This window comes from Pinus tabuliformis, chromosome X (genome assembly GCF_031772625.1).
Source record: "Pinus tabuliformis cultivar Carrire ecotype Pingquan chromosome X, CPIR1, whole genome shotgun sequence".
Lineage (NCBI taxonomy): Eukaryota > Viridiplantae > Streptophyta > Pinopsida > Pinales > Pinaceae > Pinus > Pinus tabuliformis.
The window spans coordinates 1,643,383,737-1,643,408,922 of NC_142308.1; the positions used below are offsets into that span (position 1 = coordinate 1,643,383,737).

The 25,186-nt window shown below is 37.9% G+C and overlaps 1 pseudogene; it reads right to left on the reverse strand.

Annotated features, from left to right (window-relative positions):
• Positions 1–16,205: 16,205 nt before the first annotated feature.
• On the reverse strand, positions 16,206–17,846 carry LOC149146333 (myosin-17 pseudogene; annotated as a pseudogene).
• Positions 17,847–25,186: the final 7,340 nt, after the last annotated feature.

The following is a 25,186-nucleotide window of genomic DNA, read 5'->3' on the forward strand; positions in this document are numbered from 1 at the left end:
TAACCTCGATCTTATCAAAACTCATCAATCAGACAGTATAGATCTCATTCCTCACATCGACCTTCCAACTATGACATTCCACATTGCATCCAAGAGTCTTCAGCACTTTCAGCTTAACTGTTTAAGGGTAAGTCTGCTTTTCATGTCTTGTGATGCATTTTTATCGCTTTTTTTGTTTTGCTTTGTGTGAGTGTTGTCTACTTGATTTCAGTGAGCACTTGATGTCATTTTGATGTATGTTATCTTGTATAAGCATCGTTTTAGTTTTCGTTGACATCTCACTGTTGTCGCATGCATGACACTGTTTTTCACCGACGTCATTGTTGCGACGACTCGCTTCACACACATGCATGCTTTCCCGTTTCTAAATCATGCATTTACTGTTTGCATGCATGATCATTCACTCATGTTTACACTTAGTTTCACCATGCATTCAGACTTCTCATGCTTTCAGTCGCCCGTCGGTGGGTTTGGTATGCCTTGGCCCAGACCTTTCCTTTCCTGGCTAACATTGTGCATTTTTGGAAGTGAATGCTTTGCCTTCCCTCCAAAAATTGCACAAGCTTAGCCCAACACTGTCCTCTAGGCTTGCATTGCACAATTCTGGGAGGCAATGCCTTGCTAGCCCTAGAAATTACATAATGCAGTTTGCTGGTTTGCATGTCACTGCTGACTGAAATTGCACATTGCACAGTTTAAATCCTTAGTAGGCCAGGCTGGACTGTGCATTGCGTAGTTCTAGGAGACAGTTAGCCTCCCAACAGCCCGGACTATGTCTTGTGCATTTTTGGCAGTCAGTCTCCTAGCCTCCTAGTGAAAGTTGTGCAATCTTCGAAAATAGTCACACAACTATGTTGCATGTCAGTCCTCCAGTTTTTTTTGGTTTTCGGATGACATATTTCTTGTCATGAGTGTTGCTATGTCTCCAGGTATCACAGGTGTTCGTTTGCCTCTCAGCAGCATATGGCTTCCAAGAGAGCAGAGTCAAAGAAATTGTTTAGAGTGTTGTCGTTTTGTATTTTTGAGGTTGAGGGAGTAAACACACAGGACAACATCAAAACCACTTTGGAAGTAAAGATCTAGCCCTGCCAGATTTAGAGAGGGATCTCTTTGTGAAATTTAGCTATGCTTTATGTGAATTTTAGGCTAGTTATTACTGTACTAATTTTTTTGATTGGATTGTTTGGTTGATTTAATTGTTATAATTCCATTGGGCTATGGAGTCTAAAGATTAACTAGATTTTTAATAAAATTTGAAGGAGTTTCACATGGAAATCTAGGTTGCAATAGTTTTATCTTTCGGAATTTTAAATGGATTACGAGACAGAAGAAATGTAAGATTCAATAAAAACTAAGGAGAAATGAAGGCTTTCTTAATTTGACTTCAGCAGAAAACATATAAATTACTAACAGCCAGAATAGGGTGTTTTGTATAACATATCCTGTTCATCACAATTTCTGTTATGTAATTAAGCTTTTCAGAAATGACAGAGGAAAGAGACAATGATTAAACATGTGAATAGAAGAAAAAAATCACCAATTTGTACACCACATGAATCTTGTGAAGAATATCCCAGTATTATCGATGCTTCCAGCAACTAAAAAAGTACAATTCGCAGAGGAAAATATATTCAACAATCAACCCGTAATACTTCAAACTGTGAAGTATTTATAGAAATAATTACGAAATCACTATCTCAACTGACAGTGTATTATTAACATTATCCTAAACAATAAATAAACATTTTGCAGAATCATAAGCAAGGTGGACAGCTGCATGAAGAGGTGGCTTTGTTTTAGTGGATTAGGTTGTTGAATCAGCCTATAACTATGTTGTGCTGGCTAATGTGCTAGTTGATATTCTAATTGCACTCGAGTTGCTTTTTAATCCAATAAATCACATAGTTCCTCCCACCTTTTCTCATTTGGAATGGTTAACTTAATTAACCTTCGATAAATCTCATCAACCTCAGTATACTTTGAAAACGTTGGCTTTACTATGAAGATATGTTTTACCCTCATGTTGGATAAAGAAGTTGTTAGCACTTGAAATTTCACCTCAGGCTGAAAAAGGCAAACCTCAAAGCTACATCAAACCATTCAGCCTCGTAGCTAGCCCTACGGGGCAGGAGAAGGCTCTCTCCGGTCAATCTCGACAGATCTTCAATTGATGAGATGACCAAACGGGTAACACTGATATTAGGCTAGTAAACTGATTAGAAAGATTGATTTGGGGTTTTTAATTAAATAACGGGGTTTTTCTGGGCTGCATGGGCAAAATCACAGCTTGAAACAGAGAAATATAATGAACAACACAGGTTATCGACTGAGGCAAGGTAGGCAAGAAATTCAGCATACAATCTAGATTTTAAATGGGATGGCAAGACTGGTGAGGAGTGTTTTGTCAATTTAGTGTTCCTAAATTGATATCATTAATTGTCAACCCGGGGCTCGTAAGCTGATGAAGTGAAGGTGTACTATATGTACTTAAGCAACCTCTTAGAGCTTTTTGTCGTTTGGGGTGTTGTTTGTGGTTAATTTATCTTCCTAAGATGGAGTGGAGTTTTTATAAACAGATGAGTGAGTGTGTGTGTAAGGTGATTTCTAACTACTTGCTGAAAAGGAAAAGCTTGAAAGAAATAAATAACTTGAAATAAACTGAAAGCAAAGAACCACTTTCTAATGGCACTAGACACCATTCATGCTGCTGCAAATAAAAGGTAAGAAAATCACTTTAAAAACCAATGATAATGTTTATCTCTTCCTAACTCTCTGTTTCTAACACATAGTACTGTGTAAAACACGATTAGGAAGTAGCTAGAGATGAGTTTAAAAAGTGATAAAAATGAAAAAAATCTACTTTAAAGACTAGTTATAATGTTCAGCTCTTTCTAACTCTCTGCTTCTAACACATAGTACTGTGTAAAGCACGATTAGAAAGTAGTTAAAGATTAGTCTAAAAAGTACTCAAAGCCAGCTGTAATTTATCAGTATTCTGATCTCTAAAAGCTAAACAATTTGTGATAAAGAGACCATTCATATGTTAGCAGACAACTTTGAGAAATTAAACTAAAAATCAGCTATGAAAGTAAAGGCAACAACTTTGAATCTGTCAACTGAAAATACCATCAGTTATAAAGCAAATACATAAACACAAAAACAATCCCGGGTTAAAAACCTGCAAAAGAACAATACTGATCAGCTTAAAATAAAGGCTGGAAATGAAATAACATGAAAGTGAATCAAGCTGTACATGTTTCAAAGAAAAGAAATGCTGAATGGAAAATAAGGAAATGCTGAACATAAAATACTATACAAGGGCTAACATGAACAGGGGCCCTCCATTCATATAACCCAAAGAAGACTCAAGGATTTGAAAACTTCAGAACAGCACTGCTTCTATTACTCCATGTGCAAAAAATTACAGTCAAGAGTGCTAGAACAGCACTATTAAAACAGAGTCTTGAAATGCACTAAAATTATAACAAGTTCATAAAACACAACAACTAAAAAGTAACATTAAGCGTATGCAAACGCTAGTTTTTATAGGCATCTAAACGATTGCCTAATGCGGAAAGCTAGAAACTGAAAATTAACTAATCTGTCATGCGTAATAAAGGTTCAGCAACACATCATAAGCCTCGTGGATGAGCTGGAGGTTCTGGTCATTATGGGAATTGAATCCAGAGTTGGATTATGTCTTCCACAACCTGCGTAACACGGACAAGTCACCAGTTGCATTGACGTGACCCAACAGCTTACGTATCACCATTTAAGCTGCCTTTGTTGACCGTGGCTTGACCCTCGTTGACCAGAGGTGTAGATGATGTGGCTGACCGAACTAACATCACAGGAACCTCGAGCACCTTTATTCCTAAATGCCCATGTGGCTCGTTTTGCAAAATGACACGTGGAACCTTGAGATTAACAAAAAGGCTGCGGAATCATCAGATGGCTGCGGAATTGCTGAATGGCTGCGAGATTGCCAGACAGCTGCGGAATCTCTGCAAGTATGTCAAAATCTAAACAAAACAGTCACACATTAGCAAAGTTCACTTAATCATGCTTAAAGACATTAAATGTAATGATCTGGGTTGGTTTGCAAGGAAAATGAGGCAAAAGAGAGAGATGAGTGAGGGAAAACTGTAGGTAATGATGGATAATCAAGTGCAAAGTAGAGGCTCTACATACCCCCACTACGAGGGCATTGCATGTCCTCATGCAATCAAAAACATTGTTCAGTCCATCCGCTGAGATGCCTCTGCTAAGACATCCAGCCTTCTCTTCTTCCTCTGTGTGGCCACATTGACTCTTGGTCTTTTCATCAAACACCTGAATTTTAGATTGATTAAAGCTCTATTTAACTTCCTGCATCTCTTTTTGAGCCTTTTGTTTTCCTTTTGCCACAGGCCCATATGAAGCATGGTGTTATCTTGGACCATCTTGTCCACATTGCTCTGTACCTTCAGTTTTTCATTTTCTTGTTTGATGTGGCGATTTAGTACCTCCAGCTCAAATATTTCTTGCTTCAGTGATTGAACTTGCTGTTCCAAAGGTTGAACAGTACTTGGACCAGCAGCTGCTTGTTCTAACGTCTCCAGGTAATTATAAACTTTCTGCTGATCTGGATCAACCTCAGGTGACTTCTTTGGACTAGGCTCATACTGAAATTCGGATCCATGTTCATATTCAGGTTCATGCTCAAAAGGACTTTCCTCACGTGGAGGACTGGTCTCAACATACTCAGCGTGTGGAGAGCTTTTCTCAAAGTCAGGTCTTGTAGCAACCTTTTCAGGTGTGCTCAAGTCAATGATGAGTGACTTTTTATTCTCGGTGGCCCCCACTTTTCTTTGTAACCTGCTGCTTCTTCTCACGGTGGTGATGTTCTGTTTTTCTTTTTGTGCCTTTTGCTTTTGTTTTTCCACCTTCTTGGAAAGGGCAGTTTCATGGAGTTGGGCCAACCTTTGTGCTAAGGGCTGAGTGTCTTCTTCACTAGAATTCTCTGGAGTAAGGTAGGTTTCTTGAGCTATGGATTTTCCTTTATCTTTCTTTTGTTTCTTCCTACCCTCTTTTCTCTTTTGAGCAACTTCTTGGGCAAGTTCTGAAAGGGTTTCTGTGATGATTCCTTGAGCTATTTGATCAATGTCCACAGCAGGCTCAGAGTCAATTTCATGTTCAGAATGATGTACATCAGTTTCTTCTTCAATCTGTTCTTGGACAGTTTCCTCTTGGACAACAGTTTCAGGGGTAGCCTCTTTTCTTTTTCTTCTACTCTTTCTAGGCACAGAGGTTTCTCCTGCTTCTTCAAAATGGTTTCTCACAAGAAATCTCTCCCAGGTATCTCTTTTTGCTTTCAACTGTTCCTCAACTAGCATCTTAACAAGACCATGATGATACAGATGTGATTCAATGTTTCTTGGGTTCCTTTGGACAATTGAACACATTTTTCTAAGACTTGAGAGTAGAAAATATGGAAGGTTAATATCATCTCCTAAGAAATGCATCATGACTTTGGCATGGTAAACATATAAAACTCCAAACCTTCCCTCACAAGTAAAGAATTTTTGCACTAATAAAAGTAAAGTTGTCCATTCTTCCTTGACATAAGTAACAGGAATCCCTTTTGTAAAAATGCTGGTATCCATACCTGGATTCTTTAAGATTTGCTTCCACTGTTGGTCTTGTACTGATCTGTTTTTAAACCATCTTTCTCCAGTTTGTGGGAGTGAAGTGGCCTGTGCTATACTGCTCTCAGTGACTGTAAACTTTAGGTCCCCTATCTCCACTTGATTGTCTTTGTCTCTAAAGGAACGTGCAAAGGCCTTCGTAACCTCCTTGTGGTAACCTCTGAATTTCTGGATGCATTGGAGCCAGTTTGCTTTCTGCAAAGCCTCTTTAACTTGAGGATATCCCTCCAGAAATTTTGAACCCTCGGGTTCTACTCTTAAGAGTTTACCCATTGGCTCTACTTCTCTGTTTTAAGACTTTTGGAAAAAAAGGTTACACGGCTTCAACAGTGGCCTTAACACAGTAAATTTATGGCTCTAATGTAACAGCCGTAACATACGTTCACTGATAATCAGAATTAGCAGAGAGGAAGAAGTAAAACAGAGTATGGCTAAGGTAGCAGCGTAGTGAGCATAGCGGAATAAGGGAACTGTGGAAATGAAACAACGTGAATGGAATGATACGAGCGTAGGAGGGTTATGAAATGATGGGTAGAAACGGTTAGGTCCTTAGGTTTCGGTCATAGGTTTACACTTGGCTGCGGGATTATGACTTAGAGAGACGTAGTACAGTAGTCTACGTCACTCAGGTACGAAAATCTTAATGGAAGAGCAGCGGCAATTGAATTTCAAAATCGTGATGAACAAGACCGATAAGTGTGGGGGATACGTGGATTTTTGGTCGCATGATGGGAAAGACTGGTAATCATTACATTAAATGGCAGAAAACATAACCCCAGAAACTTTGCAAAATGAGATAACCGTAAGTTTAGGATTTAGATCATACCTCAGATCCGCGCTTGGATTGCCTTTGATCATTTTCCACTAACCCTTCATTGTTTTATTGCTGTTGCATGACTCTTTTCCACTTATTGTTGATGACTTCTGAACTGTAAATTTCTTTTCAAACAGACTGTGTTTTTTTTATGCAGGTGCAGAGAGCTGCGGAATGGCTGCAGAATTGCCAGACAGCTGCGGAAACTGCAGTGGTACCCTCCGGCTGCACAAAACAACTTCAGTTATCTAAAAAAAATGACTTTATTGATGGAATGAAATGTAATGAATGGATGGATGGATGGAAAGAAATGAGGTGAAGTGAGAATGATTAAATGAATGAGATGGTGAATGAAATGGATGAAATGGCGAAATGAGATGGAAGAGAGAGAGATTTTTTTTTTTTGGAAAACATGAGGTGTCAGGTGACCCTGATTTTCACCTCAGGTTTTCTGCATGAGACTGCCAATCAGAGATTGGTTTTCAGGCTCATACATTTATTCTTTTTTTTTTTTTTTTTTCTTTTCTTTTTATTTTTTTTCAAAAACCAAAGATTAGGCTGATGGAGGAGAAGAATCCTTCTCCACCAACCTGATTGCAGAATCTTCTTTAAACAACTTGACAAACTCTTCTTTTGAGAATGGCTTTTGGTAGATTTTCAAGCGATGGCCATTCACAATAAGAGGAGTATGAAATTCATCAATAGTTTTCACTCGAATTGCTCCATTGCTAAAGACTTCATCAATCTCATATGGCCCAAGCCAATGAGTTTGAAACTTTCCTTTGAAGTCTTTGAACTTTGAATCAAACAATAGAGCCCAATCTCCTTTCTGAAACTTTCTTTCTTTGATATGACGATCATGCCATTTAGATCTTTGGTGCTGAACTAGATCGGTCCTTAGAATTGCATCTTGCCTTATTTCATCTAGCTCATTTAGCTGGTCCATTCTGTGTCTTTGGGCTTCTGAGAGGCTCATTCCCAATTGGACTGCCATCTTGAAGGTCTTGATTTGGAACTCAATGGGGAGTAGGACTTCCTTCCCATAAACAAGTTCATAGGGAGAATGTCCTGTTGTGTTCTTCCATGTAGTTCTATAGGCCCATAAGGCTTCAGGGAGCCTTTCCGCCCAATCTCTTCTATGAAGATGAACAGTCTTGGTGATAATGCCTTCAAGAACTTTATTGGTAGATTCCACTTGGCCATTTGACTGTGGATGGTATGGAGTAGATGTTCTGTGCTTGATCTTGTATTCCTCCATCAGCTTCTCCATCAATTTAGATGTAAACTGGCTGCCCTGATCCGTCACAATTTCCCTTGGGACACCAAAACGAGTGAAAATATCCTCAAAAAGAAATTGAACAACTGAATTTTCAGTAGCAGAAGGCAATGCTTTCGCTTCTACCCACTTAGTAACATAATCAGTACAAACCAGTATATACTTCTTTTGCTTTGATGGTGGATTAATTGGTCCAACGAAATCTAGAGCCCATTTCTCAAAAGGTTCGATGCATACCTGAGGCTGTAGAGGCATTTCATTTGAAGGAGTTGGTTTCCCAACTCTTTGGCAGCTGTCACACCTTCTAACATACTGCTTTGCATCTTTAAAGAGAGAAGGCCAATAATATCCTAGAGAAAGGATTTTATAGGCTGTCCTCTTGTCAGCAAAGTGCCCGCCGCATGGTTCATCATGACATGCCTTAAGGATGTCAGGCATTTCATCTTCCCGAACACACCTTCTGATTATACAATCTGGCCCTGTTTTGAACAATTCATTAGAAATCCAAGAATAATGTGCACTCTCCTGAATGATTTTCCTTTTCTCATTAGGAAATAAGTGTAGAGGAAGCTTCCCTGTAACAAGATAATTAGCCATATCTGCATACCAAGGAGTCTTGGTAGTCACTGCAAACAAGTATTCATCTGGAAACTTATCTTCTACTGGAGAATCTTCATTAGTGTTTTGGATTCTAGACAAGAAATCAGCTACTGTGTTTTGTTTTCCAGGTATATCTAACACAGTAATGTTGAATTCTTGTAAAAGTAAAAGCCATCTTGTAACTCTACCATTAGTGACAGGTTTGTTCATTAAATATCTTATGGCAGAGTGATCAGTATGGACAAAGGTTTCATAGCCGGTTATGTAGTGTCTAAACTTATTGATCGCATGTACCACAGCTAAGAACTCTTTTTCTGTAACAGTATAATTTAACTCAGTGGGAGTCAAATTCTTACTTGTGTAATAAATGGCATAAGGGATCAAATCCTTTTGTCCCAAAACAGCTCCTAGAGCTGTATCTGAAGCATCAATAGAAATGTGGAAAGGGAGTTTCCAATTTGGCCCCCTTAAGATGGGTGCTTCAGATATTCTAGTCTTTAAAGCTTCAAAGGCAGATTGACACTCGGGATCCCATTTGAACTCACAGTCCTTGGTAAGAAATTTGAAAAGAGGGGTTGCTATCTTAGTGAAGTTTTCAATAAATCTTCTGTAATACCCAGTAAACCCAAGAAAACTTCTAACATCCTTCTGGCAATTTGGAACAGGTAACTTAGAGATAACTTCAACTTTGGATCTATCAACCTTAATCCCATCTCCTGAAATATGATGTCCTAAAACAATCCCTTCAGTAAACATCATAAAACACTTTTCATGACTTAAAGAAAGATTTGTTTCCTTACATCTTACCAGTACTTTTTCCAAATTTTCCAAAGCTTCTTCAAATGTATTACCATAGACTGTGAAATCGTCCATGTATACCTCTACACAATCATGAATCAGATCTGAAAAGATTCCTAGTACAGCCCTTTGAAATGTAGCGGGTGCATTGCATAATCCAAAAGGGAGTACTCGGTAGGCAAAAGTTCCCCAAGGACAAGTAAATGTGGTTTTGTCTTGATCTTCAGGTGCTACCTGAATTTGATTATATCCACTAAAACCATCCAAGAATGAGAAATACTTTTTACCTGCTAAAGTGTCCAGTACCTGATCAATAAAAGGTAGAGGGAAATGATCCTTTAAGGTTGCTTTGTTCAATTCTCGATAATCAATGCAAACTCTCCATTTACCATTCTTTTTGGGCACTATAACCAAGGGAGAAACCCATTGGCTATCTGAAATGGGGTAAATGAAGTTTACCTTGAGCAATTTCTGGAGTTCTTCTTTCACGATTTCCCTAAGGTTTGGATTCATCCTTCTTTGTGGTTGCCTAATAGGTCTGCTGTTTTCTTCAATATAGATGTGATGAATACAAGTCTTAGGATCGATTCCTTTCATGTCAGTGTATTCCCATGCAAAGGCAGTGGAATGTTTTTGCAACAGTTTAGTTAATTCTTCTTGTTGTGGTCTTCCCAAGTTTTTGTTAATGTTCAATGTTTTTCCTGGAAGGATTTCAACTGTAGAACTACCAAACTCTTCCATTGAGAAGAGAGACATCTGTCTAGAGGAGAGATATTCAATGTCTGCATCTAACTGAAACTGTGTAGAGTCATATTCTAAAGGTATTTCAAAATTTTCTAATGTATTTAGAATTTGACTATCCTCATTGATTTCAGAGATGGTTAGAACAGGTTGAATAGTATCCTCATCATCAACCCACTCATCTTCTCCTATTTCTATTATTGCCTTTGCTGGAGGATACAAGTTGAATTTCTTGGTGGAATTACCATCTGATATATACATGTCCCCAGACCTACAACTTATGAAAGCATCAGCTGTGGCCAGCCAAGGTCTTCCTAAAATAAGAGGATGTCCTCCTAGATTGTTCTTGGGAGTTAAAATCATAAAATCAACTGGATATTCCCAAGAATCTAGAGAGACTGGAATATTTTCCAATACACCATCAGGTTTAATGATTGATCTATCTGCAAGTTGCAGTAAAGTAGGTGTAAAGAGAAGGTTAGGAAGCTTTAACTGATCCATGGTCTGTCTACTCATGATGTTGATCGCGGCTCCTAAGTCAATCAAAGTATTTGGGATTTCAACCCCATTAATATGAGTCTTGACAATAGGGCTACCGAGGTCCACATATTTTTGCATGGTAATCTTACCCATCATTATGTCTGCAATTTTTCCAACTAGATGTATCTTTTTAGTATCTCTGGTTCTTTTTCCTGTTTTCTTCAAACTCAACTCCTTTATTGTCTTCGCTAGAATGGGAATTTCTTTAATGGCTTGTAACAAGGGTATCTTGATACAGACATTCTTTAATTCATCTAGAAAACTATAGTCAGGCACCCATATTTGCTTTTCCACCCCTTTGTCAATTTGCAATCTTTCAGGAAAAGGAGGTGTAGCTAAAGGTGTAGGTTGCTCAACTATGGGAGTTGTGGAGGTTGATTCTTTTTCTTTTCCTTTTTGGATATTTTGGTTTTGAAGTGATACTTCAGAACTTTTATTGACTTTGAGAGATTCTTCCTCAGAAATGCTTGGTTGTTGAACACTTGTGGAAGGTTGATCTAAGATTCTACCTGATCTGAGTTGTACTTCATTGAGAGGAACAACCATATAGGTAGGGAATGGTTGACCTTCCATCATGTAAGCATTTTGAGGGTTCCTATTATTTGGATTTGGTAATGGCTGAGAGGGAAGTTGATTTGATTTCTGCTGGGATTGAAGTGATAGTTGAGAATTTTGATTTTGTGGAGGAGGTTGTTGTTGTTGAGGGTATGGCAATGATAGTTGTTGACCTTGATTTGGAAGTTGTGGGGCTTGCTGATTCTGAAATGATGGAGGATATTGATAGAATTGAGCAAATCTCCCATAAGGATTTTGCATGCTTTGCATCCATGCTTGGAAAGCATTTTGAGGTTGAGGCCAAGGTTGTTGCCAAGGATTCCAATTTGGTTGGGATTGAGAATTCATAGAGTTGTTAAACCCTTGATTCTATTGTCCTTGCCAAGGTCTCCTTGCAATAAAACAGAGAGATTCAAGTGTATCTGGATCCTCTTGAAAGACTGCTTTGAGGCCAGGAATTGAAGGACAATCCTTGGTCTCATGAGTTTCTGAGCAAATTACACATGTTTCTACAACGTGTGCATCTAAGGGACATTCCCTTAAAGCATGTTTCTTTATACACTTCGGGCAAAAGATAGCCAAAGCCTCATCTTCTGCTTTTTGTTTATTGTGAATCTTAAGGGTATCAAGTTGTTCACTAAGACTCCCTAAGATGTCAGTTTTAAATTCATCAAGCATACTGCCGATTTCAGCCCTACTCACTGATCCTATTGCAGATTTATTTGCCCTAAGGAGAGAAGGATCTCTAGGCCCTTTTTGAGTTTTTGATTTGCCTCTTGAGAGATGGATACAAAGTTCTGCTATATCATTGAGTGAAAGTTGAGAAATATCCCCTTTCCCCATCATGTTTAAGATGTCTATCCATTCATCCCTAATGGCTTTTAATAAGAGGGCTTTTAAGGTCTCTTCATCCAAGGTACTCATTTTTGCTCTTTTCAAGTTATATTGAAATCTCTCAAGTAAATCTTCTAAGCTCTCATCTTCTCTTTGTATCATTTTAAAAACCTCGTCCTTGTGATTAGTAGGCATACAATAGTCCAAATACCTATCCAAAAATGTCTGTTTCATTTCATCCCAAGTCCTAATGGATTGAGTGAGTAACCCCATGAACCATTTCAAGGCTTGATCCTTCAGTGTTGAAGGGAATAATTTGAGTTTCTGAGAATCATCCAGGTAGTCATAAGTTCGACACACCACTTCAAACTCAAATAAGAATGTTTCAGGGTCCTCAGTCCTTAACCCATGGAAATTAGGAAGGACAGATGGTGATATGCTTTTCATGGTGGCTCGGGAATCCTCATTAACAATGGGAAACCCAAATGAATTATTCCCATCTCTATTTCCTCCTCCAAGGGGACCTCTACCTCCATTATTGTTATTATTGTTTCCTCCTCCTCCTCTACCTCTACCTCTACCCCTACCACCTCCTTCTTCTTCTGCCATGATGATTCTCCTAGGGATTTCAAAATCTTCTGGTTCCTCTACAAAAGGTGAATGAGAAGAGATTTCTCCTTCTTCTTCAGATGATTCCACTTCCTCAATTACAATTGGTCTTTCTGTAGGAGAAAGAGAAGAGTCTCTTCCTGGTTCAAACTCAATAGAAGGTGTAGGAGAGTCAACTCTTGGCTCTTGAATTCCAGGAATTCTAGGACTAGGAGTGTCGGTTGGAGATAAGGGAGGTGTCTCTTGTCTATCCCTTGAAGCAGATGGACTTGTAAAAATTGAACTTCGAGCTCTAGCTAAAAACCTTCCTCTAGAATCTCTAGCTCTATGCATGTCATTTTTTATTATTTTTCTTCAAGTCAAGTCAATAGTTCTTTTTCTGATCTTCCAGTTCACTCTAGGTGCAAGAAGAGAGCATACTCAAGAAACTACCAAATCAATAACTTTCTCTTTTCTGATCCTCCAGATCACCTTGAAGTGCAAGAGGAGAGCATACTTTGATAGGTTATCAACTTCTTTCCTTGAAATGTTTATGTTTTTTTTTTCTAAGAATATGGCTACTTAATTTCACTTCCCCGGCAACGGCGCCAAAATGTTTAGTCAATTTAGTGTTCCTAAATTGATATCATTAATTGTCAACCCGGGGCTCGTAAGCTGATGAAGTGAAGGTGTACTATATGTACTTAAGCAACCTCTTAGAGCTTTTTGTCGTTTGGGGTGTTGTTTGTGGTTAATTTATCTTCCTAAGATGGAGTGGAGTTTTTATAAACAGATGAGTGAGTGTGTGTGTAAGGTGATTTCTAACTACTTGCTGAAAAGGAAAAGCTTGAAAGAAATAAATAACTTGAAATAAACTGAAAGCAAAGAACCACTTTCTAATGGCACTGGACACCATTCATGCTGCTGCAAATAAAAGGTAAGAAAATCACTTTAAAAACCAATGATAATGTTTATCTCTTCCTAACTCTCTGTTTCTAACACATAGTACTGTGTAAAACACGATTAGGAAGTAGCTAGAGATGAGTTTAAAAAGTGATAAAAATGAGAAAAATCTACTTTAAAGACTAGTTATAATGTTCAGCTCTTTCTAACTCTCTGCTTCTAACACATAGTACTGTGTAAAGCACGATTAGAAAGTAGTTAAAGATTAGTCTAAAAAGTACTCAAAGCCAGCTGTAATTTATCAGTATTCTGATCTCTAAAAGCTAAACAATTTGTGATAAAGAGACCATTCATATGTTAGCAGACAACTTTGAGAAATTAAACTAAAAATCAGCTATGAAAGTAAAGGCAGCAACTTTGAATCTGTCAACTGAAAATACCATCAGTTATAAAGCAAATACATAAACACAAAAACAATCCCGGGTTAAAAACCTGCAAAAGAACAATACTGATCAGCTTAAAATAAAGGCTGGAAATGAAATAACATGAAAGTGAATCAAGCTGTACATGTTTCAAAGAAAAGAAATGTTGAATGGAAAATAAGGAAATGCTGAACATAAAATACTATACAAGTGCTAACATGAACAGGGGCCCTCCATTCATATAACCCAAAGAAGACTCAAGGATTTGAAAACTTCAGAACAGCAATGCTTCTATTACTCCATGTGCAGAAAATTACAGTCAAGAGTGCTAGAACAACACTATTAAAACAGAGTCTTGAAATGCACTAAAATTATAACAAGTTCATAAAACACAGCAACTAAAAAGTAACATTAAGCGTATGCAAACGCTAGTTTTTATAGGCATCTAAACGATTGCCTAATGCGGAAAGCTAGAAACTGAAAATTAACTAATCTGTCATGCGTAATAAAGGTTCAGCAACACGTCATAAGCCTCGTGGATGAGCTGGAGGTTCTGGTCGTTATGGGAATTGAATCCAGAGTTGGATTATGTCTTCCACAACCTGCGTAACACGGACAAGTCACCAGTTGCATTGACGTGACCCAACAGCTTACGTATCACCGTTTAAGCTACCTTTGTTGACCGTGGCTTGACCCTCGTTGACCGGAGGTGTAGATGATGTGGCTGATCGAACTAACAGCACAGGAACCTCGAGCACCTTTATTCCTAAATGCCCATGTGGCTCGTTTTGCAAAATGACACGTGGAACCTTGAGATTAACAAAAAGGCTACGGAATCATCAGATGGCTGCGGGATTGCCAGACAGCTGCGGAATCTTTGCAAGTATGTCAAAATCTAAACAAAACAGTCACACATTAGCAAAGTTCACTTAATCATGCTTAAAGACATTAAATGTAATGATCTGGGTTGGTTTGCAAGGAAAATGTGGCAAAAGAGAGAGATGAGTGAGGGAAAACTGTAGGTAATGATGGATAATCAAGTGCAAAGTAGAGGCTCTACAAGGAGCTAAGGAGGGCAAACAATAACTTTGAATCCTCCTTAAATAGTAGAAAACATTAAACATGAACAAACTTATAGGCAGAGCATGGCAGGCATGAATTCTTACCTAAACACTTCATTTGTTCAGTTAGAAATGATCATGTAGTGAAGTGGAACATAACAGATTACATATGAAACAAGAGAAAAACTTATGCTAAATCAACATGCCACAGGAATCTCAGAAGTCAGAGCTGTGGAATTTCATTAAAAATCTCTGTCATAGACTGTACAATGAAGCTCAGTTTCTCCTCCAGCTCTCTCAGCACTCAGAAACTCTCCCCCCTCTAACTCTCTCTTCTTTTTTACAAATAAATTTTTTATATAATAAATACATGCTGCTAATGGAAAACACAAATCGACCCCCAAGACTAGGGATTTGTTTTTTCATTATTAATAAATGAAACTAAAAAAAAAACAATCAGCGCTTCCTGAAGAGAGTATAGCGCTCCTTCCCCTCAAATCTGTTGAATCTTGTGAATAGGTGGCATTACAGGTGTCACTCCTTCAAATCGCAACAGAAAATAAAAATAGGCTTTAAGTCCTATTTTTCTGCTTATGATCGATGCCTTCTTTCAAATTTAGGCGTGGTTCCCTATTTTACATTTGTCATTTGAATGAAAATTTAATTTTTTAAATGCAAATGCTCTTATAATCCATCTTTGGTGTCATTGGATACTATGTAACCTGTTCAATAAACCATACTCCCGAATTCCTTGTAACTCAGCAACTGGCAATCTCCTTACTATGCGCATCTGCTTACACGTTACTCAAAGATATGCATGGGTCGCAGTCCTCTTCTGATTTGCACAGGGAGAGCGCTATCTGGCACGCAACGAAACATTGTCTCTGAAAAGGATATGTCTTCATCAGGGTCAGATTTGGCTCTCTCTGACATTACTTTAAAGAATAGTCTTGACAGCAAGTGCCCTGATCAGGAGCTACTTCACGGGAATATGAGCACTGGTGTGTTTCACTCTGATGATGGTTCAACTGTTACTAAATCTGGAGGATCTGTGGACGTATTGACAGAAGCCTTGCTTGCTTCGTTGCGGGTTTCTGATGCTGCAACTCTTTCTATCGGTTACATGGTTATTTTTCTTTTTGTTTTATGTTATCTTGGCTTAATATCCTTGATACGTTACAGCAGAGGTGAGCCTTTGACAGTGGGTAGGATATATGGTATAGTTTTGGTGACAGAGGCTGCAACCCAGAGGACCATCTGAGGCAAAGGGAGGATAACAAAAACATCGAACAAAAATCCTTTTCTAGAGCTCAAATAATGCAACGCAATTGACCGAGGATCGGTCACAAGATTTCCAGAACCGACCACTAGAGACTGTTTTGAAACCTATGCTAACTTCGCCTGCAACCATATATTCCATAAATGCATAGCATCCCCCATGGATCGCAGAACTACAACACTATCTCTGGAATATTCTAAGATCTTGCTTGCAAAAACCTCACGGGATACACTCTGTGTACCATATTTGTCATCCCAATACATAGTGCTTATCCGATAAAGCTGTTGAACAGTTAGCACAAGGCAAATATCCTGCATTATTTCATCCAGAGCCTTCTTTGCTTTCTGATGTATTACCATGAATCCAACAGCTTGCTTGATGTACCTTAATTCATCCCAGGATGTCCCTGCATATTGCTCTGAAGCCTCGCATATCCATTGTTCTAGTTCTGCAAGTCCGGATTTTATATATTCACCATTGCTAAAAGAACAGCACTCCCGTCGCAGCAACAGGTATGCCAATGACTGCTCAAAACTTGTTGGGTAGCTCCAATCATGTTTGGTGAACGCGATCCTTTACTCACACTTGCTCGTGACATTCTTGGTGCTTGAATGCAAAGGCTCAGTAGCGGGCCTATATCCTTCTTCACATTCTCTCGGAGTATACCATAGATTTTTTCTAGATAAGTCGTGACTTGTTGTTTGAAGAGTATGGCTGGATACTTTGCTTCCACTTGTTGTATTCCCTCATGTGCACCAAAGGTTCCACCAGTTCCTAATGAGCCATGATTTGAGGGTGATTTGAACCCTTGTGTCATCCTCCCAATAAGAGTGACTGATCTAGGGTAACGACGTTGAGGTGTTGTAGAAACCCCACTCGGTTTTAAGTTGCGTTGAAGTAAGAAAATCAATGTTGAAGTATTTGAAAGCCAATATGACAAGGCATCATTATCATCCTTTTCCTCAATAATTAAGCCAATAGTTTGAATAATGTGGTCAAATATTGGTGTTATCTCAGCCTCAAAAGCATGCCAGTGAAGAAGGCATTTATATATGATACAGGCTGCAACAGGCTTATCATTGCTGAAATCTACATCTTGTATTACACACTTAACAAGAGCTCATTGATTTTCCTGTTGCCTCTCAATGGAAAACCTTGATTGTAGCTTCGTATCTGACAGAGAATTACTCCTTACTTTAACGATTTGAGAATCAATAGGTGAATCAAACATAGATTGCTGACTCCCTTGAGAAACTTGCTGAGCTTTTGGAGTCTTCTGCAAAATCATAGGTGTTGCATGGTTTGTCAGGCCATTAGTTGGAGAGACAACTAAAGCTTGCTGTCGTAGAACTTGATTCTCAGACTCCAAGTTTGATAGTTTTTCTTCCAGCCTATGCACTGTCTCCTAAAGTTGAGCAATATTTGATTCAACTTCTTTTACTTTCCTCTGTCTTTCATCAGTTTCATTTTTGAGATATCACCAATTCTCTGTGTGTGTCTGCAACTTTTTTCTCAAGTGATTCCACTGAAATCTTAAGAGACTGATTTTCTCTTGTCAAATCCTGGATTTTCACATAGCTCTCTTCCAAGGCTGAGCTTTGATTGGTAGCAAGTTCAAGTTTATTTCGGAGTACCAGATTTGCCTCTTTCTCTTTCAATGCAAATGCTTTAGCTGCATCTGATTCAAGTTGCATTTTTTCCAAAGCATTCTGGAGCTTCCTAATTTCCAAACTCTTGGATTCTTCAGCATTAGCCTGAATTGAATTGTTAGAACCCACATAATACTGGTCAACTGTCTTGAGCCATCCCAGATCATCATGGGTGTGGGAAACGAGATGAACATTAGACTTCCCTGCACTGGCCCTTCTGTGTTGTAGTAATCAATTGGCAGAGATTTACATAGAGGGAGATTGAGCTCAAAGCATATAGTGCCAATGGCAAGCCAATTCCATTGCAAAACTGTGCATGGAGCCACGAATGTTGGTGTAAAATCAGATTCGATTGCCTTGAGGAATCCACCTCCTTATATACATTGCTGAAGGCTAGGCAACAAACCCACAGGCATGTGCTTGTCAAGAGATTAAAGTATGCCTTTCATTCCAGCGATTCCTTTGCTAAGTAACCAGATCTGAGCAACCAAATGTATGGAGAGCTGTATAACCAAATTCACCAACAGTAGAGTCTGATGTATACTTTGTTTTCTTTGTGCTTTTACAGAGGTAGGAGCTTGAAGTCGCTGCCAGTTGAAGAGCTGAAGAACAAATTACATAATCTAAAAAGCAACATTTAAATGATTTCTTCTTCAAAACCCTGTTTTGAAGAAGAATCAATCTCTGACATGAGACTGAGTCTAACAGAAGTTATTTCCCATTGTCTCTAAGATTTCTCTAGCTGTCATGATGCATTTTATGCCACTGAATTTAATACTGCTTCTGGCCACTTCATTCATCTTCATAAAATAATCTTCTTAAGTAATCGGTTTTTCATTAATCACATATATGCTAGGAAATCATTTCTAATTTAATGCTTTAATCTTGTTGAATAATATGTTCACTCCCAACTCCAGTGTTTCACATTTCTCCTCCAATTGATTAATGAGATTCCTTTTAGTCAAAACCTTCTTGACTTCCAAGATGGTGGTAGTGTTATCACTAATTCCTAACTCTTCAAGCTCATACTTATTCTTTGAATTCAAGAATTTGATGATGTTGGAAGCTTCTGTAGGCATGTCTTCCATATTTTCCCTTACTTCAACAATGGTTTTAGTGGCATTTTGTATCAGTTATTTCTGTTCAAAAATGATTTAGATGCATCGCCAAATCTCATTCATGGAGTCCAAAATACCCATCCAAATGGTTTCCTTGGCTTGGGCCAAGGTTTGACCAATTGTTGTATCCTTCTCCACCCTCTGTAACCTTTCTAGTAGCCTTTGTGACTTTTGTACTTCAACCAAATGAGAAGCTTCAGTTTTGGCTTTCTGTTCTTGTAGAGCTTTGAGCTGCCAATTCAACTTATTAATTTATTCTCACTGGACTGACATATTTTCTAGTGTCTTTGTCACATGTTCAACACTTATAGCTTGATTTGAAGAAGGTGCTGCAATTGTTGTTCCTGTAGCTGGGACTTGAGTGATCGATATAGCATCAAGGGGAACTATGGCTACCCTTTGACTATTTTATTTCTCTTTGATCATTTTCTCCATTTCTACATCCATCTGTTTGATCTAAACATTTTCCACAATGATTATCTTCATCATGTCATCCTTTTGTGTCACATTTTATTCAATATCTTTAGTTAAGGGATCCTCCGTGGCTAGCAATTTTAGTTTCTTTCTCTATGTTGCAATGTCAAGATTTTTCTTCTTGATGATCTCCTCTGTGACATTTATATCTTTACGATCATATCCTATCTTGACTACCAAATATTCCAAATATTTGATCCTATTTTCCTTTGCTAAAGAAGATACCTTTTCCATTTTTAACAAGGACTAAATGTTTGCAAATGAAACCTGTAGCTTTGACAATGACATGGCAGTATTAGTTAAGGTAGATGAAATCATCTCACCAGTCTATTTATGCATCTACATTTGATCAATGGGATGGATATCTTTGGTGTTGAATTCAAACATTTTGCTCTTGTAATTTTTTGGTGTCTTAAAATGTGGAATTTGGGCCTCACAAAAGGCCATCTTCATATTTCCTTGTTCTGTGTCAAAAACTGATAATAACATGCTCTGTAAATTGGAATTCTACTTCCAAAACTGAGTGTAGGTGTTGTTCTTAAGAATTTCATTCTTAAGTTTGATCTCTCGGTACCTGTCAATAATACTTTTTTCTTTTTCTCGTTGGAAATCCTATGAAGCTAGCTCTGTTTCTTTTTTACTGTGTAATATTCAAGGTCCAATAGGAGATGTAACAAACTTGCTGCTTGTAGATGGTGTTTCTCCAATTATGACGGCCGCTTGATCTTCTACCTCCTTTTCTGTATTTTTCTTGGGAGTCATCTTAGCTCTTTTCCTGTAACTGATTCTCAAATCCTTGGCCTCACTACCTATTGTTGAAGGTGATCCTTTCTCTCTTTGTCTTTTACTTGTTTTCTCTTTAGGAGTGGGGGTCTGTAACTTTGAAGTAGAAAACTATTGCTCCTCAGCTTCTTGTAATGTATTCTTTTCCCATTCTGACTGGTTCACATATTTCTCTATCTTAGGCCTTGGGGTATGGATATATGGAGTAGTTTTGTTTTCTACTCTCAGCTTATAAGTGATACCCTAAGTGCCATAAGACCATGTGAAAGTCAAGCTAAATTTAATTTATCTAAGGATTTTATCTACTTCTTCTCTTACTGACCTAGTGTTGCATATGAAAGGGCCCACCTGTGTCTTTATCCAAAACCAAGACTTCTTCTTTTCCACCACAAAGTGAATGTCATCTGAATTAAGCATTTGTCTAATATATTCAAGCGCAAAAATCCTCATAGGTAGGTATTTTGGGAGCTTGTATGGTGCTAACTCACATCCGTAAACTCTAATTTCAGTGTAATTCTGGTATAAATACCAGTCTCTAGTCCTGGCCCGATCCGTCAAATGTAGAATCCTCTTGATGTATTCACTGATTCTAGGTTCTACTGAGCTTCTTAGGATACTCATAGTTGGGTGAAAAACTCTTCAATGAACTATTTATAGGATAATTCTTGTTGCTCTTTCATCAATAAAGAAGTCCAAAATATTACAGGATGTTGGTTTCCCTCTTCATCTAGCTTCTGCATGGAAAAACTCAACCTCTCTGCTTGATAATATAAAAACATATAAACTAAAATTGAAGTGTACTTAAACACCTTTTTTACTGGAAATTTAAGAAACTTATCATGGATATTATTAGCTAGGAATTGACTGAAATTAAATAAAATAGATGGTTTGCTATTTGTGGAAAATATGGAAAGGAAGCCTAGAATGGGTACATCTACCCACTGATCAGAATAATAACCTAGAATGTATGAAATAATGGTTATGATTCATTTAGCTTGATCAGGGAAGATTGAGGAAGGGTACAGAGGATTATTCTTTAGTAATTGGGCATTTTCTGGTAAGAAGATATAAAAAGTCTTGGTTCTTCTGGCAAAATCAAGCTTCTAGTAGAGTTCGGTGAGGGATTCTATGGAAAATGGGGAATCTTTTGCCACAGGGGGAGATAGCATCACTTGGTTTATAGATTAGGCAGTGATTGAAAAAAGGATCTCACTAGATGGGGTCATAATGGCTCTTTCACTAGGATCATAGCATGCTTGGCATTTCCTGGTGAATTCAGGGGCATGGAAGGTCAAAGGGAGAATATAGTCAGGAAGATTGGACTCCCAGAGTCCAATTTCATCTGTTTTATCAGCATGTTATCCTCCATCCAACATTAAAGCTCCAACAATTCATAGTCGCATTGTGTCTCACTAATCCTATAATCCCTATCAACTAATGGAATATGGTCTAAGTCTATAGAGGGAAGGATTAATGGATTAACATGGTTTTCCTGGTTCTTTCTCTTTGGAGGAACAATTAGATTAGTGAAGGATTAATGGTGGTGGAAGGAAAAGCTTACCGGGAACAAATTTCAGTTGTGAGCTGTCAGGGAAGTGGAGACAGAACACTGACAATTTTATCACGCTTCAGTAAATCTTTGAAACTGGTGGATTTGCAGAGAAAACCTAAAAACTATAGAGAATAAGCAAGTGAAAATGACAATAAAGATGGTTCAGGGTTTTAAGGAAGGATTGGCAAGTTTTGTTGAAGGTTGGCGTGGTACCGTTGAAATCGAACGGTTACCTGGGAAGGAAAAATTGAATGTTCAACGGTAATTTTTCGAGAAGACATTTAATTTGCAACAGTAATGAGACGTGGTGCGACAAGAGTGGTGGAGGTGTCGGGTAGGGACACGGTAAATGGATGAGGGAGAAAATGGTTTTCAGAGGGGTAGGAGGCGGTAATTGGTGTAGGTTGGCGGGGTGCGAAACGTGGAGAGGAAGCCACGTAGTGATGGGGCCCTTGTGGAGAATAATACCTTTTCGGACCCCCCTTGGTGGTAAAGCTAGGATGGAGATGAGTGGCCGAAAGGAAATGGGTGTCGTCGATCCAAAAGAGAGGACAATCTCGATGTGTTTGACTGTGGCCCCTTTAACCATAAATGACAAACAAATTTTTGTCCATATGCACCTTTCATATTTGCATTTGAAACTTAGGATAATAGTTTGGCTATAAAACATGTCATGAATATACATTATCCTAGTGTGACTTTCTTTTATAATGTCACTGAGACTTAGGGTAAAAGGAACATAAATACATTTATAAAACCAAACTATTACTTCCTACCCTTTAATTAAGCTAACATTTTTATTTTTCTAAAGTGGTGCATTTAGACTGGAAAACCCATAATTATTTTCTTTTATGGAAAATAAAAAACTACTTAAATCCTATCACTTATTTTTCCTATTGATTTAGATTAAACAATTGAACCAATGTCATTTTCTACCTAACTATTAATTTACCAAGATTAAACGGTTTGCAAAATCTTTATTCTCTAATCTAATTTACAAAAATTCAAACATGTTTAACCATGATTATACTGTATGATTAAACAAATAACTAGTGATTGTGGCATTTTAAAGAAGTTGCACATAACATTTATTTATCAATCATGGAGAAAACTATCTATCAGTAGTGGCATTTAAATTTGTAACACTTTCAGTATTATTTTGTTTTTTTTTTTTTTTTCTTTCTTTGATGAAGTTCTATCTTCTATTCTTTTTCAATGTTCTTTTTTCTATTTTATGTTTTTGTTTATACCCTCTTTTCATTTTTATTCTATTTTCTTTTGGAAATCATTTGTAGATTGACAATTATTTACAATATATGGTTTTTGAGATAAAATAATCAATCACCTTGAGATCCTATAAATTATTGTTATAGGACAAATTGACCTCCTAATCAACTCAGAGGAGAAAGACAAGATGGCTAAAAGAATGACCATAGTTGCAGGCCCAGAATCCACACTAACTCTCTTTGTACACTGACAAGCTACTTTATAAAGCTTGTTTACAAGCATAAAGGAGCATTAGTCAACCTGCTAACTCTTGTTGTTAGACCAGGGGGAGCGTTAGTGAACTTAGTGATGCTCAAGTGGTTATGCCAATGAAACTGCCATAAAATATCTAGATATTATTTCCCTAAATTTGTGCAAGAAAAGTAGGGAATCTCCAAAAATCAAGATATTTGGAGAAATTCTATTCCGGAAACAGGGCAAATGGGAAAAAGTTGGTAAACGAGGCAAGTTCATGGTTTTTACCCAAATGAACTACAGGTGGAGTTGGGCAGCCCTAAATCGATTGCTATTAAGCAACGAGAGGACCATTACAAAAGGGTCAGAGCATTTAGAAGGATAGTACATGGTGTTGTTGTAATATTGCCATATTCTTGAAGGAGCTAGCTGAAAGAAGGAGAGAGAGAGAGAGGAAGAAGGGATAAGGAAGGCTGATACAATAGGGTTGTTGTAATCACTCTTCTATTCTAAATATAGGACTGTGGTTGTGTTCCACTACTCGAAGTGTCAGTGATATTGTGCATTTATTTTTTCATTCTGATGCTTGTTGTGTTGAGTAGATAAGTTACACATTTATACATGTTTGTTACTGATTCTTTTATTAATTTTCAAAAGTATATGCTGTGATTGGTTTGCCTCGTTCTTTTGTGTAGGAATCATCTTGGAGCCGGTCAAGGGGAGTTCTTCTTACTACACGGAGATCCCCAAGTGAATCTAGAAAGAACCAAAGGTGATCCTTTCTCCATATCCTGTCAATACATATGTCAGATAAATGAACATGTGTGTAGAAGGTACCTTTTGTAGATAACCTTACGGTCTGTGGGAAGTCCCGGGAAGACTTTCGAGGGTAGTTTTCATCCCGTGCATTTTACCCCATAGCAGAATTGGTGACTCTGTTGGGGACTATACATTTAGTTCCCGGTTATCTGGACTCCTCTCAGATCTCTTCTCTCTTCTATGAGCTTCCCGCTTCTTCATATCCTTCTCTGATCCACCATCTAACTTGTTGCATCCTGCAAAGTTTCTTTCTCTTTAGAAACTGATCCCAAAAGGCCACTTTTTGAGCTCTTTCCCTCACTAACGCAGGTTGCTGGTCTACACAGAGCTTTATAAAGCTCTTTGACTGTGCATAGGGTATGTTAGTGGCCAAACTAAAGCTCGGTTTACACACAAACAGAGCGTTAGTCTCCCATTTCCTGGTTTTTCAAGAGATCTTGTGGACCAAAAGGTGGGGAAACTTGTCCCAAGGGCTGAATCAAGATCTGCAACAGTATCATGCTAACAAATTTGGTGTCTTAAAATTTATTTTTTAAGAAAATGCTTTAGTTTTTCTCTCATAAAAGAAATTTTTAATTAAAGAATAGCTAATAAACTGTACATCTCCTTCTGTCAAATTAGTTGTAGGATGCTTTATTTTAGTTCAATAATTGTTGGGGAATATTGAGAAAAGGAACTTTCAGTTATGTAAAGTTTTGAATGATTTTTAGATGCACTGACGAATACATGAATATGTGAATAATACATGTGTAGAATAAAATTTGATTGCATAAGAAATTGAAAAAAAAATATTAAAGCATTGTTCTACATGGTTTATCGAGTCAAGAGTCTCATAATATTCATACGTCAACACCCCCTCCGAAGACAAATAAAAAAGTACACTAAAATTTACACTAAAATCAATCAGATGCTCTTTTTTAGAGCAAACCAACATTAGATAGATTAGGACCTTGGGATAAGAGAGTGAGTCAACTACCCAAGGTTGAAAATCAAACTAGTGTCGTTAAAGAGTGAAAAATCCTTCCGCACTCATATTACCGGGACCACTCCACTCACAACAGAGCTAAATATGAGACAAAATCGGATTGTAATCGAAGTTATCCCACCTTCTTTTATAACTCCTTTGGGCATTCTGTGTAATGGGGGTCCCTTTGGGGATTTCGGAATTGAGTCGGGGACTCAGGTATCCTACCCACACAGCGTGTTGTCTGCGACTATGTCCCCCCCGGTAA